Source organism: Mixophyes fleayi, chromosome 1 (genome assembly GCF_038048845.1).
Source record: "Mixophyes fleayi isolate aMixFle1 chromosome 1, aMixFle1.hap1, whole genome shotgun sequence".
NCBI lineage: Eukaryota > Metazoa > Chordata > Amphibia > Anura > Limnodynastidae > Mixophyes > Mixophyes fleayi.
In genome coordinates, this window is record NC_134402.1 from 387,048,607 (window position 1) to 387,058,058 (window position 9,452).

The 9,452-nt window shown below is 43.2% G+C and overlaps 1 protein-coding gene across 1 annotated transcript in view; it reads right to left on the reverse strand.

Moving 5' to 3' along the window:
• LOC142097997 (uncharacterized) overlaps positions 1 to 5,809 on the reverse strand; it is a 1,069,021-nt gene extending 1,063,212 nt beyond the window's left edge. The window contains exons 1-2 of the mRNA XM_075180389.1: positions 5,747 to 5,809; positions 4,545 to 4,623 (exon numbers count right to left, since the gene is read on the reverse strand). The gene's annotated coding sequence lies outside the window, so the exon portion shown is untranslated. The remainder of the gene's footprint in view (positions 1 to 4,544; positions 4,624 to 5,746) is intronic.
• Positions 5,810 to 9,452: the final 3,643 nt, after the last annotated feature.

The following is a 9,452-nucleotide window of genomic DNA, read 5'->3' on the forward strand; positions in this document are numbered from 1 at the left end:
AATCGTTATTAGTTGGCTCGTACACATTACCATAATATCTAATAAACTGCTGACATTTGGTCAAATCTTTCCTAGGATCAGGGAAATCAGACAAAATTGAAAATGTTTCAGACCTAGTGCATGGATCATGCTTTGCTACATGTTTTAAGGGAACATCACTATTCCTGTCTGCTTTCCCATTGGGAACTGCTGTTGTGCAGACAGGATGTAAGTCTACCAAATCATTAAAACTAGTTGCTGAAATTGCTGCTGTAGTACAATGGATGTCTCTCCCTGTGTTAACCTTTTCATTATTCTCACCACTTTCAGCAGCTGCCCCTGCTGGTGGGACCGTTCCTCTTCTTTGTCCTGAAACATTACTTTTAACATTACTTAAAACAACATACACGTTACTAGTTACAGTTTTCACATTTTTGGTATTGGCTATACTTCCCGCCCCGGCCAAATTTATCGGGGGCGTGTTTGCGCTCAGTTCGCCACGCTTTGCAACGCACACTTCCGGAATGCTTGTTTCCGGTACGCTTACTTCCGCTGAACACGTGTTTTTCCTTACACTCACTTCCGCTGTGCGTTCGCTGCTCTGCCACGTGTTACCTTCCATTTGCCACGATTTTAAACAATGATTATGTGCATTTCTCACTTTCGTTGACTTAATCAACCGTACTTTATCTTTTACGGTATTAAGTACCTCTGCATTAAAACTCCCTGTTGTTGGGAAAGGCCTATCACAATCTTTGGTCATTTCGACCCACGTGTCACAATACACAGTTGCGTATGCACCATATTTTTCACACATGAGAAATCTCGCTGACTCAATAGGACCTTCCTTAGGCAGTAAATTGGCAATCTCTAGTGTATGCTTAGCACCCATGTTGAACAATATACCTTCTACCCGGAACACAGACACACCGCAATGCTCTGTTCCTTCCGGCCAACAATACCTTTTTATGTGGAATACAGATACACTGCAATGCTCTGTTCTTTCCACCCAACAATTTCAACTCTGTTGCTACAATCACCGCTAGAGATCTGTAATGCTCGGTGAACGTATTTCCTTTAGCCGCGTTCACTCGCTTTTCTCGCACCAGGCGAGGATCCCTAATACAGAAATATCACTGTGGGCCCCAAGGGCTATCAGCTCCTCGATACCCTAGCTCAACGACACAAATCTGCTGAGTTTATTATAACTGGGAGAACAAAGTCGATACAATCAACCAGCCTTTCCAACATAATTCCTCCTAGCTGCTTCACCAATGCGCACTAACGGTGCGGTTAGATCGCACTGCCTACCAATACTAATTATTAGCAAACCTTGCGATCTATTGGTAGCGCTTTTGCGAAAACCCGGTTTTCGCATTCGGTATACCTGCCCTGTATACCGTCCTTCAGTTGGGCAATCCGCCTCGTCAGACAGCAACTGAGTACAATGAATAATAACAGTGTATCTACGTTACAAAATCGCACATTATACACATTTTCTGCGCAGAAAATTGAAAGTTCCCAACAACCGTAATAATGTCTCAGAGGCTTTCACAAGTAATTATACTATGCATATAATAACTATCAAAACGATTGTTCAACCACGTGGCAAATCTACCGGAAGTTCGCGTACGCACAGTGGGAAATACACATACGCTCAGCAATGCAATACACTTTAAAACGTAAAACGACAATAAAAAGAAACATTTTTCTTTCTTGTCCCTAGATTCTAATTAGCGTTCCTTCAGTCTATGCAACAACGGACATTCGGTTTCGCAACACACAGTGAACCACAGGTCTTGAACACATTACGTTCTTTCCTGCTTTATGCGACGCGTCCGTCAATCCACCCTTTGTTGAGGAACCGAATATCGTAAGCGTTGCATACCTGCCGGTAACGTAACTCCTAACTCACGAGCCCCCAAATTATTAAAGTAATTCTATCGTTTTAAAATAAGCATTGCCCAATCAATTGTATGTGTGTCCAAAGCACATGGTGGTTTATTTTAGCAGATGTAAATAGTCAACAATTCAATACATTATTATATTATGATACAGTACAGTACAGCACAGCCAATACCAAAAGATAAATACATACCACTGCAATCGCATGCGCTCACATGCGCACCCACGGGACCTGATGGACAGTAATCTGTTTAGAATACTGTGTCAGAGTTGACTGAGGGCCAGGGTGTGTGTAGCTATGATTATATACAGTACAGTGTTACACTTGAACAATAGAGATGACGTAAATTGCTTCTATAGGTCCAGACGTTGGGTGGGTCCAGGCCAGACAGGTAATAGGTTGATTCAATCTAAGGAATCCAAAGGTGGGGGTCTTCTCTCCAGGGAGTCTGCTCCTTTCATAGCCAACATCACACAAAGGTTTACTCTCTAATATCAATAACTAAAGTATGCAATGTGCGATCTCTTCGCCGACTGCACCGGACAGCTGCTGATGATTAGGGCTTCAATATGATATCAGGCATGACACCTTTCCTATTACCTAAACCTTTAATAACACTACAATGTACATATAATCACTATATATATATATATATATATATATATATATATATATATATGTATATATATATAGACTAATAATAAACCGAATACTATCTGCTCCTGGATTACAGTGTAACAGAACCAATATGAAATTATATATATAACTAACTGTTGTAATGCGAGTGTGTGCGTGCGTATTTTACCGAGCGATCGCGTCACGCCATGTAACACGTGGCGTATGCTTCGCAATACGCACGGCAAACCAATATTAAACCAATATACTTTCGTTCATCCAATTATACGACTTCAACAATAGGATATTGTAGCATCACACTGTAATCGCCTAAATGAATTTTGCTTTTGTTTTCAGTAGATTTTAAAGCGTGTATTAATCAACCTACATAAAGGTGGAGATCTGGCATGTTAAAAGACAGATTACATATGAAGTGTAACTATTAATGAAATGTTGTATATATATATGTGGACCTTTTTTGGTCAGTGACATATGTTTGCTGTAACATATAATCATTTTGAACACATTTGTCTGATGGTTCAGTTGTAAGTTATTCTGAATTTTTGGTGTTAATTAAATTGATTGTACCAACAAATTGTTCATATTTTGACCTAAACACCTAAAAGCTGATATTCTCTATGCTGTTAAAGTTGGATTTATAAAAATAATACAATTTACTTTGTGCAACCTGATTTGCAATATTATTATATATTACTGTCAATATACATATAGTTTATTGAGGAATTGCTTATAGACTACTATGACAAGGTTAGGAACTATTTGACCTCAAAATATCTGTTGCACAAGAATGTAGATCCGTGTTGGTGATTCATCAACTGCTTTGTAACTGCTCATATGACCTCTGTGATGACATCACTGTTTAGACGCACCCACTTATAAATTGGCCTGCAACAAGAGCAGGGAGTATATTTACTAAATTGTGGGTTTGAAAAAGAGGAGATGTTGCCTATAGCAACCAATCATATTCTAGTTAGCATTTATTTAGTACATTCTACAAAATGACAGCTAGAATCTGATTGGAAGCTATAGGCAACATCTCCTCTTTTTCAAACCCTCAGTTTAGTAAATATGACCCCAGATCTCTCTCTGGCAAGATATCATTGGTTTTCAGGTAGTATGAAACTATGCTGTGCACTGTACTACTTGCTGAAATTGTAAACAGCAAACTTCTTTTTGCTACAACCTCTTAAAATGGATGATATTCATTTATTTTAAAAATGAATTCTACACTGCACACTCACCATCTACCCAAACATATCATAAAGATATATAATTATAACCTGAAATAACACACTGTTTTCAATTTTGACAAACTAAGGTCACAGCTGTAATTGTATAAATGATGGTGGTAAGATCCCTACTGTTAGGATTTACCACCTTTTTCATATCAGAATTCTGCAATATCATGTAAAATATAATGACTTTGTCATCTGTGGTATATTTCTGCCCTTTTTATAACCTTGTCTGTTTATTGTTCATGACAATGACAACACAAGTTTCATCACCTTGCAAAAGTATTTGGAGCGTATACTGTCAAAAAGTAAGTGTTCTGTGAATTGTAAAGTGATGCCCAGGGCTGCCAAGAAGAATTCAGGGCCCGGGTACAACAAATTCATGGGGCCCCCCTCATAGTGAAGTAAGCCCCAAAATTTTTTTGCGCCGCCTTACGGCGGCGCAAAAAAGATTAGGTATATGGTCATATATTCAGGGGCGTGGCTAGCCAAACGGCAGTGCAAAAATTTTGGGAGGTGCGGTCATGCATTTGGGGGCGTGGCAAACGTGCCATTGGGGCGTGGCTAACATAAAAACCACTAGGCTCTCAATTCGCCGGAGCGTCACATATGTTTAAGCACTCCTGACTTTCAGGACATCTACCACCACAGGGTAGTATACAAACAATGCAGTGTGTACACAAACAGTTCAGTCTTGGCCTACACCTTACATTGGACACAACATTCACCAAAAATTGGTATTGTCCCTACTAGAATCACAACATTTCACACACTGTGCTGCTCTCTCCTACCTGTTCTTCTCACTTTCTCCACCTGTGGCTGCTGCTTTCTTTAGTTGTGGCTTGTCCGGATCCAGAAATGTTGAAGGACCTATTTTGAAAAAAAAATGGCTACATTTAGAAAATTACAGCCAGCCCCAGCGTTAAATCAATAGCACCCACGATTAATAATTAGGCCTTCCTCCAGCTCCAATATTACAATAATGTGCCCCTTCATCATCGCCATGCCTTATGATCACACTGTGCCCTCCATGCTGTTTTTGCCCCCTTCATCTGGCTCCCCTTCATCAGACTATACTATGCTGCTCCCCCCCTTTTTCAATCCCACTGTGCCATGCCTCCCCCCCCCCCTTTGTAACCCCACTGTGTCATGCTGCCCACCATTTTTTAACCCCACTGTGCCATGCTGACCCCTGTTTATTAACCCCACTGTGCCATACTGCCCCGTTTTTTAACCCATCTGTGCCCCTCTCATTTTTTAACCCCTCTGACATGCTGCTTTCCCATTTTTTAACCCCTCTGTGCTCCCCCCTCAATTTTTAACCCCTCTGACATGCTGCTTTCCCATTTTTTAACCCATCTGTGCCCCTCTCATTTTTTAACCCCTCTGACATGCTGCTTTCCCGTTTTTTAACCCCTCTGTGCTCCCCCCTCAATTTTTAACCCCTCTGACATGCTGCTTTCCCATTTTTTAACCCCTCTGTGCCCCCACTCATTTTTTAACCCCTCTGACATGCTGCTTTCCCATTTTTTAACCCATCTGTGCCCCTCTCATTTTTTAACCCCTCTGACATGCTGCTTTCCCATTTTTTAACCCCTCTGTGCTCCCCCTCATTTTTTAACCCCTCTGACATGCTGCTTCCCCGTTTTTAACCCCTTTGACATGCTGCTTTCCCGTTTTTTAACCCCTCTGTGCTCCCCCTAATTTTTTAACCCCTCTGACATGCTGCTTCCCCGTTTTTAACTCCTCTGACATGCTGCTTCCCCGTTTTTTAACCCCTCTGTGCCCCCCCTTATTTTTTAACCCCTCTGTCATGCTGCCCCCCCGTTTTTTAACCCCTTTGTGCCCCCTCATTTTTTAACCCCTCTGTCATGCTGCCCCCCCCGTTTTTTAACCCCTTTGTGCTCCCCCTCATTTTTTAACCCCTCTGTCCTGCTGCCCCCCCCGTTTTTTAACCCCTCTGTGCCCCCCTCGTTTTCCTCCCTTCACTTACCTTTTCTCCTCTCTTGGTCTTCTCTGCTGCTCTGTGCTCCATTGGTCCAGACTGACTGAATGCTGGGCATGACATGATGACATCACACCCAGCATTCAGACAGTCTGAATAGAGCACAGAGCAGCAGAGAGGAGGGATGCCGGCTCCGCGATCAGGTGAGTATGTTTTTTTTTTTTTTTAAACTAGCCTGCTCCCCCCACCAACGACCGAGCCCCCCCCCCCCCCCCCCCCCCGCCAAAAAAAAAAAAAAAAAAAAAATGAAAGGAAAAAAAACGTTTTGAAAAAAAAAATTAAAAAATTAAAAAAAATCAGCAGCGCAAGGGCCCGGGCCGGGCCACCTGACATGCCGGGCCCGGGTAATTAGTACCCGCTCCCCCCCCCCTCTCGGCGGCCCTGGTGATGCCAGAGTGTTTTTATTAATACTGTGATCTACAAACAACATTACCTTATATACAGAATTTTAGAAATCGTAGATGTTAACATTCAGTTTTGTCCAACACTAATATAGTAAACCAAATATAATGTATAATTAAATGAAACAATAAGCTATACACAACACTTCAGTGTCTGTTGCCTGATTTCATTCAGACAGCTGAGGCTGTCAGAAAAACCTGGCAATGTATAGACCAACATCAAGAAAGCACAGGAGCAACATGGTGAATGCACAGCCCTGAGCTTTGCACAAGTCAAATAAAAAGACTGGTAAGTTAGAAGACTCCAAATTGCTTAGACCGGCGGTTCCCAAAGTGTGCGCCGCGGCTCCCAGGGGTGCCGCGGCGCTGTCACTGGGGTGCCGCGGGCCAGCCCAAAAAAAAAGAAAGAAAACAGAAACTTACCAATCCGCGCGGCGCCGGGACCCAGCAGACTCCTCTCTCCCGCAGCTGTCACTGACGTCATTCAGTGACAGCTGCGGGAGAGAGGAGGCTGCTGGGTCCCGGTGCCGCGCGGATTGGTAAGTTTCTGTTTTCTTTCTTTTTTCTTTTTTGCCTGGCACGGGGCAGAGGAGGAGGGGGACAGATGGCAGACCGAGGGCAGAGGGTGGCAGAGGAGGAGGGGGACAGATGGCAGACCGAGGGCAGAGGAGGAGGGGGACAGATGGCAGACCGAGGGCACAGGAGGAGGGGGACAGATGGCAGACCAAGGGCAGAGGAGGAGGGGGACAGAGGGCAGAGGAGGAGGGGGACAGATGGCAGACAGAGGGCAGAGGAGGAGGGGGACAGAGGGCAGAGGAGGAGGAGGACAGAAGGCAGAGGAGGAGGGAGACATATGGCAGACCAGGAGGACGAGAGCAGAGGAGGAGGACAGAGGGCAGACCAGGAGGACAGAGGGCAGAGGAGGAGGAGGACAGAGGGCAGACCAGGAGGGCAGATCAGGAGGACAGTGGAGGGGGACAGAGGGCAGAGGAGGAGGGGGACAGATGTCAGGCAGAGGAGGAGGGGGACAGAGGGCAGAGGAGGAGGGGGACAGAGGGCAGAGGAGGAGGGGGGCAGAGGAGGAGGGGGACAGATTGCAGACCGAGGGCAGAGGAGGATGGGGACAGAGGGCAGAGGAGGAGGGAGACAGATGACAGACCAGTAGGGAGAGAGAGCAGACCAGGAGGACAGAAGGCAGAGGAGGAGGACAGAGGGCAAAGAAGGAGGACAGAGGGCAGATGTGGAGGGGGACAGAGGGCAGAGGAGGGGGACAGAGGGCAGAGGAGGGGGACATCATGACAGAGGGCAGAGGAGGGGGCCAGCGTGACAGAGGGCAGAGGAGGGGGCCAGCATGACAGAGGGCAGAGGGGGCAACGTGAGAGGGCAGTGTGCCTGGATGCAGAGGGGGCAGTGCGCCTGGATGCAGAGGGGGCAGTGTGCCTGGTTGCAGAGGGGGCAGTGTGCCTGGATGCAGAGGGGGCAGTGTGCCTGGATGCAGAGGGGCATTTTTGCATACAACTAAATAAGTATTTCTGTCGTGACCTAAATACTTATTACAACTTTTTGACCCAACTACCTCTAAAACGGGACTGTTCAGTAATTATTTTGGAGGGGTGCCTTTAAATAATTTGGAGACTCTAAGGGTGCCGCAAACTGCAAAAGTTTGGGAACCACTGGCTTAGACCTATGGTCCTACCAGCTGCAGTACACAGTAGAATAATACAATCAAAAACAGTGTAAACCATGTAAGAATAATCTATATGTTTACAAATTTTACGAATCTTAAGAATAAAAAACTGCCAACGGTGTACTTATGTTTTCACACAGGTATTTCCCCATAATGGGATGTGAATAAAGAGAAAATGTTAACCCAGGCCTGAGCTTGAATTGCTAGAAGGTAACAATTCATTTCTGTGATGGATGAAACATCTGTGGCTTTGGAGCAGTTTTTATGGCTATGTTTTAGGAATAAAATTCTTAATCAAACCAAAGCCAATGTATCCCTTGATGGTTTATGTATGGGGTGCTGTCCCACAAGCTGGTAGTTGAAGATACTGTATACTGTAATTCATAGATATTATTCATTTTCTGTGAATATTTGTCTAAGCTGTCATCAATATTCTCTATTATACCGACTGCTAAAATAATCATACAGTATAAGGATTTTCAGTGTTGAAAGTATTAAGTTATTTATCTGTACTGAAAAAGCAACTCTTTCAGGAACTGTGGGTTTTTAGGTGATTGCTTTCATAGGAAACTATTAATATATTAGGTACCACTACAGGACATTATGTCTAGTAAGCATGTTCATGCAAATCATACATGTAAAAGACTTGGGGGTATATTTACTAAGCTGCAGGTTGGAAAAAGTAGAGATGTTGCCTATAGCAACCAATCAGATTCTAGTTATCATTTATTTAGTACATTCTACAAAATGACAGCTAAAATCTTATTGGATGCTATAGGCATCATTTCCACTTTTTTCAAACCCGCAGTTTAGTAAATTTACCCCTTGGACTTTGTGAACACAGCAGGATGTCTCCTTACATAGAAATGAGGAGCACCAGAACTGTAAGAACAGACACAGGAAGCGGATATATGGTTATTTATGTGAGAATAGCAAATTTCAGATTATTTGTAATGAATATGTTCTTCATTTTGGCGTGTTTGTCATATGTAGGTATAATGAATATACAGATTTTTCAAGAACATCTGAAAGACATGGACCTCAGGTCACCGTCTTTTTCCAAGACAATTGCCCAAAACAGAACCTCTGCACTGTTCTTGTTGGAGATTGGCAAGTGGGTCCGCACTCATCCTGAGTTAGATATTCAACACATTTTTTACGGTCTACAACATACTGTACGATAGAAGAGTTAATATACTACTGTTATTATGCCAAATAACAGTTTATTTATTTTTTAAAAATTTCATTAAAAAAATTATAGGTCATCTGATTTGTCCAAATTGAACCAGTCCAGGCATTAAGGGTCGTTGCTAACAGCTATTAAAATGTATTGGTATATCACCTAATTAAATAAACTTGCATTCATTTGATAAATCACCTAGGATTTTGCCAATTGTAACTGAACGAAATTAGGCAGTGTCAGGAATGTGATGACTGTTTTAAACTTGCACTATCAAAAATGTCTTGCACAGTGCACCTCCTCAAAACCCCTTTCCCGATAGCAGCTCCTCAATAAAACATGTTACTTGGCGACTATGGAGAACATTTCTGCATACCTAAATAACAAATCAAACATCTTGGTGCAATTGTTTCATCTATGACAATC